The sequence below is a fragment of the Schistocerca gregaria genome, unplaced genomic scaffold (genome assembly GCF_023897955.1).
Source record: "Schistocerca gregaria isolate iqSchGreg1 unplaced genomic scaffold, iqSchGreg1.2 ptg000387l, whole genome shotgun sequence".
Classification (NCBI taxonomy): Eukaryota; Metazoa; Arthropoda; class Insecta; order Orthoptera; family Acrididae; genus Schistocerca; species Schistocerca gregaria.
Genome location: NW_026061829.1, coordinates 4,332,498 through 4,349,237, shown reverse-complemented (window position 1 = coordinate 4,349,237; position 16,740 = coordinate 4,332,498). Strand labels below are relative to the sequence as shown.

At 42.0% G+C, this 16,740-nt stretch overlaps 1 non-coding gene across 1 annotated transcript; it reads left to right on the top strand.

The window, feature by feature from the left end:
* Positions 1–9,487: 9,487 nt before the first annotated feature.
* On the top strand, positions 9,488–9,562 carry Trnat-ugu (transfer RNA threonine (anticodon UGU)). Its single transcript has one exon. It is a non-coding gene; the product is annotated as a tRNA-Thr (tRNA).
* Positions 9,563–16,740: the final 7,178 nt, after the last annotated feature.

The following is a 16,740-nucleotide window of genomic DNA, read 5'->3' as shown; positions in this document are numbered from 1 at the left end:
TTTTTCCCGAGGTCTAGAAATCTATCGATATATTGAAAATCCAAAGTATTTTCATGTATGTAGACTATACTGTTATGTCATGTCATCTTGAAACATTTATCCGACCACTAGATAATGGTATTTATCAAGATAGCGATATATTTCGTTATATCTATTTATTTCGATAATCGTTTTCTTAGGGGTACAGATTTATTTTGAGACATCCATACTTTTCCCATTATCGATTCAATTCGATATATCGACTTACGTAGATGCGCACATTAAATCATGATATCGATTTATTTCGAGATATCTATCTATATTGAGGAGTCTATTTATTTCGAGATATCGATTGATTTAGAGTATCCGATTATATCGAGATATCGATTTATTTTGATATACCGACACAATTAAGGTTGTCTATATATTTCCAGGTATCGATATATTTCCATGTATTGGTGTACTACAGATATCGATTCTTATCGAGATATCGATATAATTCAAGGTACCTCCATATCTCTAATAATCCATAAATTTCTAGATATCGCTATTGTGAGAGATATCTTTATATTACGTGGTACCAATATATTTCGAGATATCGATATATTTCTGTACCTCAATTTATCTCGATATGTCGACTAGCATCGAGATTTCGGTCTATATGGTAAGCCGAAATGCGTCTAGATGTCGATATACTTCGGGATATCGACTCATTTCGGTGTAGCGGTTGTTTGGAGGTGTCGATTTATTTCGAGGTTTCGATTTATTTCACGGTGTCGATTTATTTCGAGGTTGCGATTTTTCGAGGGTTGCGATTTATTTCGAGGTGGCGATTTATTTCGAGGTGGCGATTTATTTCGAGGTGTGGATTTATTTCGAGGTGTCGATGTTTTTCTAGGTGACGATATATTTCGATGTTACTTGTCGACTGCATCAGCTTAGAACCTATTTCGTACAGAGTGGTGCGACTGCATACCTCAGCAGGCGACATTGATATCCAGACGATGAATTTTACCGTTTCCGAGAGAAAAGCGTGCGATGTGATGAATTGGCACTACTTCATTATGAAAACAAATGACGAAAACGTGAGGTTTTCTTCGGTTTTTCTGCCACTGCTGCCAACTTTCAGCCCACCCCCTCCTCCCCTTCCCCAGTCGTGGCGATCAGCTTTTGTGATGGAAATGGACACAGGAAAGTAATAACGTTCCATGAAATCCCATTCTACGGACGTTCAAGGGTAAATGTTCCAGACGGTTTATTTGCATTAAGACACGCATACTGCGCATCTACAATGTCACATCTGCCAGATCGTTTCTATTGTCAACAGTGGAAAACAAAACAGCGTACTGAAGAAGCCATAGTGAGACGCGGTTTTTGGTAGACGAAATAATAGGAATACTCTAGCCATTGATAATGATGATCTAATGAGAATTCTGTTATTGTTTTGAAAGATGCATTTAAATATGCATTGAACGTAGCTCCAAATTATTTTGAGAATTATAATTGCGGTATTATGAATCTACATTGGAGATTTTGTAATGCAAAACATTTCGATCTGAGAATACTTTACGTGATAGTACGGCATTGACCTTGTGTGTCATTAGGGTAAAGTTAATTTGCCGCCATTCACATAAAATTTATCCGCCATTAACATAAAATCTATTTTTCAGCGTACTGCAATAAGGACTCACTTCAGATGATTGGACAATTAAAGAGAACTCAAACCGTTATTTTAATAGTATTCGTAGGTCCATTGCAGCATTTACCGTGGACAGTCCCTGAGCCTAGACTGTCAGTTTTATGTAGGGAGTACTACTTTAAAAAAGCACTCCGTGTTCAGGTCACAAGTGGCCAATCAGGACCATCCGACCGCCACGTCATTCTCACTGAGGGTGGAGGAGGAGCTGGCTCTCCCACTCGTTGTGGTAGTTTCCTTTGACTGGAGCCGCTACTATTCGGACGAGTAGTTCCTCAATTGGCATCGGAAGGCTGAGTGCAACCCGAAAAATGCCAACAGCGCATAGCGGCCCATATGGTCACCCATCCAAGTGCCGACCACGCCCGAAACTGCTAAACTTCAGTTATCTGACGGGAACCGGTGTATCCACTGCGGCAAGGCCATTGCCCCTACCACTTTTTATGATATTTTTGATCGTAGTTCAATTCTGATGGCTGGGAAGAATGGACGTTTACCATGTTATGCACATTTATATTTTCACTACGTCGACACAGCTGGTCCAATTACGACCACAGGTGATGGTAGCCATAATGATCGTGCCAAGCATCCCGTGTACATTAGTTACACCCAAGTGTGTGGGCATCACAGCATTCGTGACATTTAAATTTGTTACTTCTTTGCTACTATATTCGCAATAAATTTTGCAGACAGTATCCGCATATGACGCTGAATGTACCTACAAAATTATATCATTGTACGACACATGTTTCGGGAGATACGTCATAAAAACTCAGGACAAGGCCAGACGCTGCATAGTACGGACGTGGACGCACAGCTCTAAATAAATGCCTGGTCAACACCAAGCTTTTCCGCTAGTCATCTATAAAGATAAAAAATCCCCAATATTGTCTACCAGCGTATTTTTGAAAAACCTTTATTTTGTCATCCATTTTTTTCCTGTAAAAATCGTAAAAGCCGTGCATCATTGTGTTTTTAAAAAGCGTTTCTTATTGTCATCTCTTTTTATGTATTTTAAACCATCTATCGCTTGTGTAACCTGTGGCTACAAGTCCATTCCCTTTATGGTGTAATCGAAATAATAAACAACGCAAAAAAGTGTGGGTCAATTTCTTCCTCATTTTTCGGAACTTCTGATAATAGTAAATCGTTGGCTCTTTGAGGGCGTGGTAGGTACATACAAGAGATTAGTGTAAGACTAGAATTTGGGTTAGATGCAGTGCCATGAGGTTCTGTTTCTATCTGGCTAGCTTCAGAGTACTTCACCATCTACTAAGTGATGCGTTTCATTGTGAATGGTGTGTTCTGTGCTAGGTCTACCCTTTTACTGCACAATGCTGTTCCTTCGATGCTATTAAAACCAGGATGTTATCAAAATATATGCACAGTGGCAGACTGGAGTCTGCAGAAATATTTCCAGTGGTGGGGAGGGGGGAAGGCGCGTCGGGGCTTGGAGTGCATGATTCTGAAACTGGCACTCTGTGTACAAATCAGCTGGTCAGTTACGAGGTGCATCAAGCTACAAGACCCTAACTCTATAAGCGCTACAACTGGCCAAAGCTAAGGTTTATCAGTATTGTGGAGAATTCTTATCTGGAAGAGTATACTGTAACGAATAAAAACTCTTTACTCCAGATTCCAGGGAGGGTTGGGGGCGATGGGTGAAAGTGCCCTTTTGCCTATCCTACCCTCCCGACCTCCTCCCCTCCCCCTCCCATTCACCCTCGCAGACGCCAATGGCTGGCCCGTTCATTTTGAGAACATCAGAGCTCCAGTAACCTTTCTGAGAAACTGTTCTTGTTGTCCTTGTGCGTCAATCTTACCACTCAGAACACCAGTGGGAATGTTGGTTATCGCTGAAATAACTGGTTTTCGGCTCTTATCAGTTTCCCAACCCTTCTTTAAGCTAATTGTTAAAGCCCGTCACAATACCAGTTCTTGTAATAACCGATTTTCAGTCTTTTATTTACATTATTTTCTCTAGTAAACGTAGAAATCAAACAAAGATTAAACAATTTTTACTTTCTCAGTTTCTTGATAAATGGAATCAAAATGTCAAATTAAATACCCTTATGATGACCTGCAGCCGTTCAGAACGAAATTAGAATTATATTAATACCGTCAGCTGCTCACGTGTGTCGATATATATCAACGGCGACAGGTGACAATGTGTGCACGTCTGGGACTCGAACCCGGGATCTCCTGCTTACATGGCAGGTGCTCTGCCCATCTGAGCCACCGAGGGCACAGACGATAGTGTGACTGCAGGTACTATCTCGCGCACGCCTCCCGCGAGACTCACATTCTCACCTTGCATGTCCACACACTACATTCGTAGTGTCCCACACCGACACACTCATTACTCGTGGAACACATTCTTACCAAGTCCAGTTCGGGGAATACGTGTGCATCTTCACAGAAGAAGGTCATGGCTGGTATTGCCAGAACCATATACTTATATTGATATGGACATGTCTTCCACGAGGAATGAGTGTGTTGGAGTGGGACTCTACGACTGTAGTGTATGGACATTCAAGGTGAGAATGTGAGTCTCGCAGGAGGCGTGCGCGAGATAGTCCCTGCAGTCGAACCATACACTGTGTCCTCTGTGCCTCAGATGGATAGAGCGTCTGTCATTTTAGCAAGAGATCCCGGGTTCGAGTCCCGGTCGCGGCACACATTTTCACTTGTCCACGTTGATATTTATCAACGCCCGCGAGCAACTGACGGTATTAATATAATTCTAATTTCTTTAAATTAAATAGTCAAATAAAACTTTGTCCGATCTTCGCTGCTGGCAAGTGCTTCTATACTACAGAAAACTGGCAATATTATCCTACTGATTATAGTTTTTAGAAGCTCTGCTCAAAAATTATATTGTAATCGGTTATCACAGCACTATGCAGGCATTACGTATAGTCCAGCGATAAAGAGTGAAAACTGCGGCAGGAGAACTCTCTTTTTCGTTTTAATTTCTCTGTTTTTAAGGGCTAAAAGCAGATAACGGCATACTACGTAGACACAGCAGCAGATCAGGCACTTTCTACTTTTATCCAGAACTATGAATGATTTGTTAAATTTTAACTTTTTTCCTTGTATGATGTCGCAAGTCGACCAAATCTAACTTTGTTCTTCACTCGTACCGGATATCGTAAATACTTCCAGACTTCCAGATGGTGCCATTCTATGTTACAACTGACGTTCGACAACAGCGAGAAACTGTGTCCAGTCTCGCGCTCTGCTTGTATAACAGGCACAGTATTGTCTGGGCAATGTTGGACCAATCCATTTGTTGCTCGTTTCTATCAGCAGTGTTATTAAAGTGGCATACATAACTTTTCCCATTTTTTTCTGTAATAACGCCGTATTTCAGTGCTATGGAAATCTTACGAATAAAAATTACTCGTCTTTTTTTAAAAAGGTTTATTTGAAAACTAAAAATTTTACTACGACATCTGTGGCTAATTGATATATCTGTTTTTACGTGGTTATCAGGAAAAAATGAAAAGATACTTGTTATAACCGAGAGCAAACAAATACTGAAAGACATCGGTTATTCAGAACTAAAATACCCATGTCGTTTTAACTGATCGGTTTTTCTATCTATAAACTGCAGTGTCGCCATAGAAAAGTGTGTCGCTCCATCAATGTCCATAGCAACTTTGAGATATGTGTTTATGCGCAATATCGGCAAATGGAAACACGAAGAGGTAATAAGCACCTGAGCGATAGAATTTATTTCACAGTCAGAAAAGTCGAGTGACAGGCAAGACTGAATCACTGTAATAGAAATTATATGGAAAGCTGTGTAAAGGAAAATTTCCAGTTCTTTCGTGGATTCCAAAATTGAAGCAAATTCCGGGACACCAAGGTGACATAGTCTTATACGGATAGTATTCCATGACTAACGTAATTGGCCCATATACTGTACTGGTATACGGATAATATTACACGACTAACGTAATTTTTCCTGAAATAATTTACAAACATGTTACTGTAACATTCGCTACTACTCATTACGCTAATTCACCTTCAGCCATTAAGCGCAAATCTCAGTTATGATACGTGCGCCAAACAAAAATTTATCAACCTAGTAACTCAAGACAACTACAAACGATCATTGTGTGCAAAATAAATAGAACACTTCATAAGAAGAACATGACGGGTTTGAATCATTCCCACCGCAAAGGATGAAAAATTCAGGCTCGCACACAAGACCACTTGATAACTAACCAGAAATTCAGATTAGTTGTAGCTTCGGTGACAATAGCCTTTTTTACATTTTCCCCGTAAACTAGATAATTATGAAACGTAAGCAACTACTGTAAAATATCTGCGGCAACGGCCTTGCCGCGGAGGTTGCATCGGTTCACGTGGGATCACCGAAGTTAAGTGCGTTGTCGGGCGTTGAAGGCACTTGGATGGGTGATCATCCAGGCCGCCATGCGCTCTTGCCATTTCTCGGGGTGCACTCAGCCTCATGATGCCAATCGAGGAGCTACTCGACCCAATAGTAGCGGCTCCGGTCAAAAAATACCAACATAACGACCGGGAGAGCAGTGTGCTGACCCCCGCCCCTCCTGTTCGCATCCTCCACGGATGATGACACGGCGGTCGGATGGTGCTGTCCCAGTAGGTCACTCGTGGCCTGAAGACGGAGTGCTTACAAAGCAAACTACTCTCCAGTGGATGGTCGTACTACTGAGACCTTGATGCCTGGCATCAATAACAGATGGCAGCACAAGAGGTTGGCTTACGCCTACTGCCGAATTTTGCGATCTGTCGTAAGCCTGCGTAAGCACGTAGGGCCTTCCGTCTTAAGTGCAAGCATATCCATTGCGTTTTCTGTCAAGCGACTTGAGTGGAATATTTCATTATTTCTGAAATTTTATAGAAATGATTTTCGTTGTATATCCTCACCATCGGTACTGAATTTACTGTAAAATTACTTGCTCACTTTTCGGAACTTCCGTTCATAGTAAATCGATACTATTTGAAGCCGTGGTAGACACGAGTCTAGTGTGCTTCACCTTCAGCACCTTCTGTGTCAGTCTCGGTTAATATGTCGCTGATTTCACAACGAACAGTTCGTTGTCTACTGAGTATACTGTCTGTTGCACGACACTATCCCTCCCACGCTGCTAAATGTAGGTCGTCGGCAAAATATGACTGCAGTGGAACAAGGGCGTCTGCAGAAATTTCCCCAGGAGGTGGTGGTGGCATTGGTAGTGGTGTGTGTGTGTGTGTGTGTGTGTGTGTGTGTGTGTGTGTGTGTGTGTGGAGGACTATTACTATGAAACTCACACAGTCCAGACCGCCAAGGAAAATAAACCTTGAGATTTGGAAAGAGTGTTGATCTTATACCGCTTATACTGCATATTTCAAAATTCCACCTCTAAGGGGGAGACGCAGGACATGAAAGGATTTCTGAATCATGTAGCTATTAAGGTAATTTTGAAGCTAGGCATACGAACATTTGTATCTGGTTTCTAGGTCAGAAATAAAGAAATATGTGTTCCAGTATCTTTGGGAATTTAACCTCTATGAGGTGAAATAGTGGATGAACATTTTATTTTGAGATAAATAATTATTGAAGAACTATGAAAGTATTTTTAAGGCTACATCTACGAAAATTGGTATTTGACTTCAAGGCTACAAATAAGAAAATACGTGTTTCGGTGTTTTTGGAAGTTCAACCCCTAAGGGGATGAAATAGAGTGAGCTGGTGCGTTTCTGGCGCCAGTTTCCGTCGATCGTTGTTTCGATCTTTGAGTCGTGGTCCAGAGGACACTGCTCCCTAAGCGACTGTAGTAGCTCTCTGTGCAGCCCAACATCGGGTTTACCACGCTTACACTGGACACAGTTGCCAACAAATCGCCTGCCATCGCGATATAGGTTGGGCCAAAACATGTATTCCTGAACTCGGTTCAAGGTCTTGAAGAACCCCAAATGACCCCCGTCCGCCGACTCGTGGAAATATCTGAGTGCCATGCTAACTCGTTCCTGTGGAATACAGACCTTCACTTGGCCACGGTTGGCTCCCCCTTTACACAAGAGGCCCGCACGAAGGCAACAGCTAGTGACGACGTCGCCATCCACAAACTGCTGCATATTCGGTCCCCACCCGGCTTCCTCGGCCTGTTTGCCGGCTAAGTCGAAGAAGAAGCCGGGTGTCTCGGAGAGAAGGAAATTCACCCCCAGATCCGGCTCCACGTTTCTGAAAATGGTTCATTATGAAAGCATTATGAAAGCATATCTGACAATTCGTATTCGGCTAATCTGTTACAATTTTTAAAAACTACGTGTTTCACTGGTTTTTAACTTCGAGCATAAGGGGATGAAAATTTTAATGAAATATTTATTGCGTTATATTAAAATATTTTAAATCTGCATCTACGAAAACCGGTATTTCACTTCTCAATTAGATATAAAGAAATATGCGTTATACAAACAAGAATACAAACAGCTTGATTAACAAAAACCTTGGACCCCAGCTGTCAGCATTGCTTTTTGGTCATTCAGCAAAAGACCATGCTTCAACGGCGTTAAGTTTAGAAAAGTTTAGAAAGTGTTGCAGTTTATAAAAGACATAAAAAAACGATTAAAGAAAAAATGCTTTGCAGACCATGAACGGTCTAAGTAAGTAAAGAAGCGGATGATAAGCTAGCTCTTTATGCAAATAAGTTGGTCAGTTTAGGTTCCGAGACATGTCATGCAGCAGGAACGGAATCCTATAGTTGCTACGATTGGCTAAAGGAAAAGTTTTGCAGAATCACGCGAAATCACTTCTGCAAGTGGCTGAGAATCTCGTAATGAATAAAAATTCTGTACTGAGAATTCTAAGGTGGGAGACGCGAGATTCCTCCCCCCCCCCCCTTCCCCCTTCTCAGAATCCTATCCTTCTTTACCTACAGCAAAAAATAAATAAATAAATAAAACTAGAGAAATTTCTATTGTGAAACTATTTGCATACAAGAGAACGGCCATTAAAATTTAACTCTTCAAAGTTTTAAGCCCTGCCCCGTTCGAAAATTCAATTTCTTTGTAGTTGCATTTTTTAAAGGTGTACTTGTCTAGACTCCTGGAACGGAAAGGTTTTTTTTTTTTTTAATCCGTGCTTTACAAAAGTTTCTACAGTCCATTGTTTGAAGCAGTGTCACGGCTGCCATGAGCCGCGCGGGGTACCCGCCATGTGTCCAACGCCTTGTCACGGTTCGCGCGGCTCCCCCCGTTGGAGGTTCGAGTCCTCCCTCGGGCATGGTTGTGTGTGTGTTGTCCTTAGCATAAGTTACTGTAAGTAGTGTGCAAACATACGGACTGATGGTTCAAATGGCTCTGAGCACTTTGGGACTTAACATCTGAGGTCATCAGTTTCCTAGAACTTAGAACGACTTAAACGTAACTAAATTAAGGACATCACACACATCCATGCTCGAGGCTGGATTTGAACCTGCGACCGTAGCGGTCGCGTGGCTCCCGACTGAAGTGCCTACAACCGCTCGGCCACATCGGCCGGTCTATCATGTATTCTAGAAGAGCTGCACGGTCGTCAGTGGCGCCTGTTCTTTCTAGAACAGTTACTATCTTCATATCTATGGTTAAACGTCACCCAGCCATTGACCTTCGTCTGTGCGAATGCGCACAGGCTACCGAAAATCTTACGGGAATCGTCACCTTAGTGTGAGCCAGTAATGAGTGGATGGACAAATACCTATTAAGTACATTACGTATGCGGATTGTGGGCGGTTCGGGGTGTGAGTCTCACGGGAAGCGTGCGAGGGATAAATTCCTGCAGTCGTGCTGTTCATTTGTGCCCTCGATAGCTCAGATGGATTGAGCGTCTGCCTTGTAAGCAGGAGATCCTGGGTTCGAGTCCCAGTAGCGGCACACTTTTCAGCTGTCCCCATCGAAGTATATCAACAACACCTGTCGGCAGCTGAGGGTTTCAATTAATTATCAGTTGTGTAGGTGATTCGATGAACCCTTTGCCAGGCACTTAAATGTGTTTTGCAGGGTATCCATATAGATGTAGATGATAACTCGTCCCGTGTCGCACGTGCTCAAAAGGATTCATACTGCAGAATGCATGCAAACATACTCACCGAAAATACGGACGAATATCAAGTGCAGGCTGCCGAGTGCTGCATATCCAGCTTAGACAGATCGGCTTTTCCTGCCAAGAAGAACAGGAAGTTGCTGTCTAGGAACAATCAGAGCTAGAGGAAAGGTTGATAAATACTCCTTGAATTGCAGACTAAACGTAAATAACGAAAATACATTTTTGGTAAAAATTGGTCAAAACATAATCGGTTGCCCTCCGTATTGGATTAGCTGTTTTGAATATTGAAAATCTGACTTCAGATTCGTTTTCAGCGACATTAAGAATATATGTGTAACACTCAGTTCATGCAAATCGAAGTAATAATATAACTAAATGTTTTCCCTAAACTTTGAACACTTTTTTTTTTTCGAGTAACGATTTTCTCAGAACGGCATGCAGCATAAATTAAAAGTGGTTCGATCTCTTAACTTCTACCTCTGACCCCTAAAAGTAAACACTTTTCTTAGGAACTTATAGCTATAATATGACATTTGTTAATATTAACTAATTTTTGTGTAGGCATAAGGAGTGAAACAAACCCCTCAAAATCGAACTCAAAGTTCGAATTAGCACTGTATCGTTAAATTTAAGGTTGTTTCATTGCGGTTAGGTATGCGCTCCCATTAATTTTATGTATTATCGACTGATGTTATCCATTTTCAAGTTCAGAGAAATAATGTAGTATCAACTGATGTTACCCATTTTTGAATTCAGGTAACATCTGAGGTGCCACACTGCACGCACTCTGCGTACTCCAGTCTCGCAAGCCCTTGATCAAATCATAATTACGGGCGCAATTTTTTATTGAAAATCTAAAATTAAGCTCATAGTATTGTCACTCGTAATTCCCAAACAGATCGTTCGAATGTATTTTCATTGTCTCAAAAAAAATTTCAAATTTACCCTTTTTTGCTCATTTGTATGAGAACCTGGCCGTAACGCCGGAATATAGTCACTAGATTTTTTTTCAGAGACGCTGTACGTTCGCGAGAAGACTTTCGTTCTGCGCGTGTCGAAGGACATTCCTCAGATATTACTGTGTGTGTGCTACTCAGTCGTGCCATTTAAGTGTACATCTTTGCATAGTTTTCCTTTCACGATGTAAACAGTGTTCCGCTCAGTTGCTAACTGGCCAGTGAGTGGTTCCGAAGGTGTCGGATGTGCGGTGCGTTCGGTCTGCTAGGACAACAGCAGACTGGCGTGGTGCGATGGCAGAAGCAGACACTGAGGGAGCTAGCTGCTGGGACGCCAGCGAACAATTTATGCCAAGTAAGACGAAGAGGACTATTCTAAAATTACGAGCCGTCTAAAAAGTGTTTACCATTGGTAAATCTTGCTGTTGAGTCTGACAAAACTGACAGTTTTTCCTAGAGATACAGGAAATCCCCCCACCCCCACTCAATGAATATTTGGTTGTGATGACAGGCCGATTGGTAGTGTAGCCCGAGATCTAAGTTAGGTTGGAAGGTGGTAATTTGATTGAGAGTTGTTTACGCCAACGATTATGAATGCCGACTAAACGTTGTGCGAGCAGATTGCCCTGTAGCGTAGCCTAGTGTTTCCGTCCGCGCCACATTTAACACACTTTCTCTAACTGTGTACAAAAGTCTCACAACAGCCACGATAACTACGTTTCTGGTGGGGGGAGGGTAGAGTCCACTATGTAACTTTCACGGCAAATTTTAGTAACCGCATAAACTAACCGAAATAGAAGCGTCATTTTAACTATATTTCCTTTTGTGGGAAAATAATGGTTCTCCTCTTTTGGCAGCAACTGTAATATGTAGGCGACTTATTAGTTTTTTTTAAACTCTGAATCATGATCTCAATAGACGCAGTGCTTTTTTTACGTTACTTGATTTGTGGTCTATAGTAAACAATGCAACGAATTGGTAAATTCTTTGAAGTTTGACGTGTGTTACATAGACGACGTCTGCAATGTTCGTAAGGCCAAGTTTGCATATATTCGGTGTCTGTTTTTTTGGCCATGTACTGTATAATTAAGGGGAGGAGGATTATGTTCAAGGAGCAGTGCATTAGCAGTCTATGGAGAAATTGAGAATTTGGATCTAACGAACGGCATGCTCGGGCAGTTCGTGATATTCTCTTGACCACTGTGTAATTCGGACACAGTGATCATTGCCTCTCCCTCGTAACCAGGGGACTCGGGTGCTAATCCTGGTCTGGCACAAATTTTCAACAGTGCCCATTGACTAAAGTCTGTGCCCATTGTCAGCTAATATCATTGTTTCGGTGTTAAATAGTATTTTGTTCGCGATACGTGGTTTAGCTTTTTCATGGATAACAGCTTTGAAAAGCGTACAGGTTATATTGATATTCGCTCGTCGTTAGTCCAAGGCAACTATAGCGATTTATAAACACAGTTGTAGTTCGTATTAAGCCCACATACGTAATTGTGTCCTGTGTTTCTTTACCAAGAACTACTCCGTAAGTAATTCCCCTGTAGTGGTATTTTGTTATAGTATTTTGTTTAAATATTTATAGACTGCAGGCTTGGATGAAATATGAAACACATGTCCGAAGTTCCTGTTGATACTGCAGATACTGTTTCATCCGTACTAGGGGCGAAAACATTTCATCTAATACAGAAGGACACAATTTGTCTCGAGATTTAGCAATTTTTCGTAATAGAGGCCTTGCGTCGATATGTTTTTCTCTAATTCTTGTTTGGATTTAATCTTAAAACACACTAACTCTTCCACCACTTATTCGATATGTGTTTTCATCCCTTTCGTAGCCTAGAGTTCCTAAACAGTCGATAATATTAATAATTTCCATTCTCAATTTTATTTTCTGTAAAATCTCCTGTTTATGGTTATTGCTAACATGTTTCACGTTCTCACTTTTATTATTTTTATTTTTCTAGTTTTGTGCCTTGTAGCCAAATTTTCTTTGAATCTGGTTTTCAATTCTGAAATAGTAACAGTTGAAGGTCAAGAGAAGATTGCGGTCTATTTGAGGAGAGTGGCTTGGAGATTTTTTATAACAGACGTATACAGGTCATGGGGATCCTTACCTATATACATTTACTTCGAGTGTGATGTAGCCCATTCTCTTGTCATGATCTCGGCTGTATCGTCGCACATTGTCTCGGTTAGGTTGGAGATTTCTGTTGAGAGTTGCCGAAGTCAACGAAAGTGATTACAAAGTAAAGACTGTGCTAACAGAACGATCTCTAGCGTAGTCCAACACGTTCTTTCTGTCCTTTTAAAGCCTCTTTTAATTAAAAATAACTAAAGCTGCAAGATACAATCACAAAAACTGTATTACGTAATAGAGTAATCCCAGACTATTGTTGTGTAAGTTGTGTGCGTACACTATTTTTTTTGTTAGTGAATATACACTTTTTTACTCATTTGCTGGGTTTCAGTTTTCCCCGTTTTCTGGCAAAAAACCTTTTCCTGTGAAGGGCCCATTAGCTTGTCGGTTATATTTGTGACATTCTCGACGGGCAGTAATTTCGTGATAGTCCATCCACCGGCGTCATTGTTAACATCGGATATAGATTTAAGTATTAGGAAGGCTAATATGAAGCTAATGCATGAGTAGGTCTAATAATTAATAAAAATAGGAATGCGGGTAAGCTACTACATACAGCATAGTGAACGCATTGTTGTGGCCAAGATAGCCACGAATCCCACGCCTACCAAAGTCGTAAAAGTAGTCCGCAGATGATGAAGAAATTGATGGAATGTGTGATGAGATAAAAGAAATCATTCACATAGTGATGGGAGATGAAAATTTAATATTAATGGGTGACTGGAATTCGACAGTAGGAAATGGAAGAAAAGGAAACGTAGTAGGTGAATATGGAATGGGGGTAAAAAATTAAAGAGGAAGCCGCCTGGTAGGCTTTTGCCCAGAGCATAACTTAATCATAACTAACACTTGGTTCAAAAATCATGAAAGAAGGTTGTATACGTGGAAGAGACCTGGAGATACTGCAATATTTCATATAGATTATATAATGGTAAGACAGAGATTTAAGAACCATATTTTAAATTGTATGACAATTCCAGGGGCAAATGTGAACTCTGATCACAATATATTGATTATGAACTGTAGATTAAAACTGAAGAAACTGGAAAAAGGTGGGAATTTAAGGAGATGGGACCTGAAAGAACTGACAGAATCAGAAGTTGTAGAGTGTTTCAGGAAGAGCATTAGGGAACGATCTACAGGAATGGGGGAACGTAATACAGTGTGATGGGGGATCTGAGTGGTGTACTGTCAAGGGGAGGGGGTTCCTCAGGGATCAGTGTTGGGGCCGCTATAGTTCCTTATTTATATAAATGATATGCCCTCAAGTATTACGGGTAACTCTAAAATATTTTTGTTTGCTGATGACACTAGCTTGGTAGTAAAGGATGTTGTGTGCAACATTGACTCCGTTTCAAGTAGTGCAGTACATGACCTCAGTCCATGGCTTGTAGAAAATAAACTAACGTTAAATCACAGTAAGATTCAGTTTTTACAGTTTCTAACACACAATTCAACAAAACCTGACGTTTTAATATCACAGCATAGGCATATGATTAGTGAAACTGAACGGTTCAAATTCCTAGGTGTTCAAATAAATAGTAAGGTGTTGTGGAAAGCCCACGTTCAGGATCTTGTTCAAAGACTTAATACTGCCATTTTCACTATTCGAACGGTACCGAAAGTGAGTGATACTTCGCCAAGTAAATTAGTCTACTTTGCTTATTTCCATTCACTTATGTCGTATGGTATTATGTTTTTGGGTAACTCTTCCCATTCTAGAAGGATATTTTTGGCTCAGAAACGAGAGGTTCGGGCAAAAAGTGGTGTGAGTTCACGAACCTCTTGTCGACCTCTGTTCAGGGAGTCTGGGTATTTTGACATTGGCCTCTCAATATGTATATTCCTTATTGTCGTTTCTTGTTACCAATATTAGTTTATTTCCAACAATAAGCAGCTTTCACTCGGTTAATACTCGGGAGAAATCAAACCTCCATTTGGATCGGACTTCCTTAACTCTTGTGCAAAAATGTGTGCAGTATACTGCTGCATCCATTTTCAATAAGCTGCCACTCGAATTCAAAAATCTTAGCAGTAATCCACGCGCTTTCAAATCGAAACTGGAGTGTTTCCTCATGGGTCACTCCTTCTATTCTGTCGAGGAGTTAATTGAAAAATTAAGCTGATTCTCATTGTACTGCTGATAGCGTTTGCTTAAACTTATGGACTGATTTTCTCTCAGGTTCATGAACATGTATTTTTATCTGTTATTACTTTTATGTTGTAAGTTCATGTGTCGCCCTAACCGCCGTCTGCTTCACGTCTGCTGGGCAGCGAGCTACCTTAATTTAAGTATTAACTGTATTTTTCTTACTTGTCACTTCTTCTTCCGTGTGTTTTTGCTTTTGCTGCCTCGGAGTGTAGCGGCAGTGGGGAGTCTAGTGCGTCGCATGGTGCACCCCAGGTGTTAGATGCTTCACCCACTGTCCCTGCTGTCGAGACATCTTCGCGGGTACCGGGCGCGGCTGGCCACCCTCTCCCCAAGGGGAGTGGCGGGTTCAGCGGCGTTCGCGGCGCACGAGGCGGAGGGTCAATGTGGAGGCTGGCCGTGTGGCATCGCCCGCTCTGCCTGTGAATGGACATGTGGCTGCTCCTTCAGCAAGGTCCGAGCAGGCACACGGGGGGAGGGGTTTATTAGTTATTGGGAGCTCCAACGTTAGGCTGGTGATGGAGCCCCTTAGGGAAATAGCGGAAAGGTCGGGGAAGAAGGCCAGTGTTCACTCTGTGTGCTTGCCGGGGGGTCTCATCCGAGATGTGGAGGGGGCCCTACCGGCGGCGATAGAGAGCACTGGGTGCACCCGACTGCAAATTGTTGCTGATGTCGGCACCAATGACTCCTGCCGTCTGGGTTCAGAGGTCATCCTCAGTTCGTACAGGCGGTTGGCGGAGTTGGTGAAGGCGGAAAGCCTCGCTCGCGGGGTGGAATCAGAGCTAACTATTTGTAGTATCGTTCCCAGAACCGATCGCGGTCCTCTGGTTTGGATCCGAGTGGAAGGCTTAAACCAGAGGCTCAGACGATTCTTCGGAGAGCTGGGGTGCAAATTTCTCGACCTCCGCAATGGGGTGGAGAAATGTATGGTCCCCCTGAATAGGTCAGCCGTGCACTACACGCCGGAAGCGGCTACGGGGGTAGCGGAGTACGTGTGGAGTGCACATGGGCTTTTTATTAGGTTAGAGAATTCCCTCCCTAGGCCCGACAAGACGCCTCCTGAGACGCGGCAAGGCTGGAGTAGGCAAAATGCGACAGGGAATAACAATATTAATGTGCTAATAGTAAACTGCAGGAGCGTCTATAGAAAGGTCCCAGAACTGCTCTCATTAATAAACGGTCACAACGCCCATATAGTACTAGGGACAGAAAGTTGGCTGAAACCACATGTAAACAGTAATGAAATCCTAAACTCCGATTAGAATGTATATCGCAGAGAAAGGCTGGACAGTAAAGGGGGAGGCGTGTTTATAGCGATAAGAAGTGCAATAGTATCGATGGAAATTGACGGAGATTCTAATTGTGAAATGATTTGGGTGAAGGTCACGGTTAAAGCAGGCTCAGACATGGTAATTGGATGTCTCTATAGGCCCCCAGGCTCAGCAGCTGTTGTGGCTCAGCACCAGAAGAATAATTTGGAAAATATTTCGAGTAGCTTTCCCCACCATGTTATAGTTCTGGGTGGAGATTTTAATTTGCTGGATATAGACTGGGAGACTCAAACGTTCATAACGGGTGGCAGGGACAAAGAATCTAGTGAAATATTTTTAAGTGCTTTATCTGAAAACTACCTTGAGCAGTTAAACAGAGAACCGACTCGTGGCGATAATATATTAGACCTTCTGGTGACAAACAGACCCGAACTATTTGAATCAGTTAATGCAGAACAGGGAATCAGCGATCATAAAGCGGTTA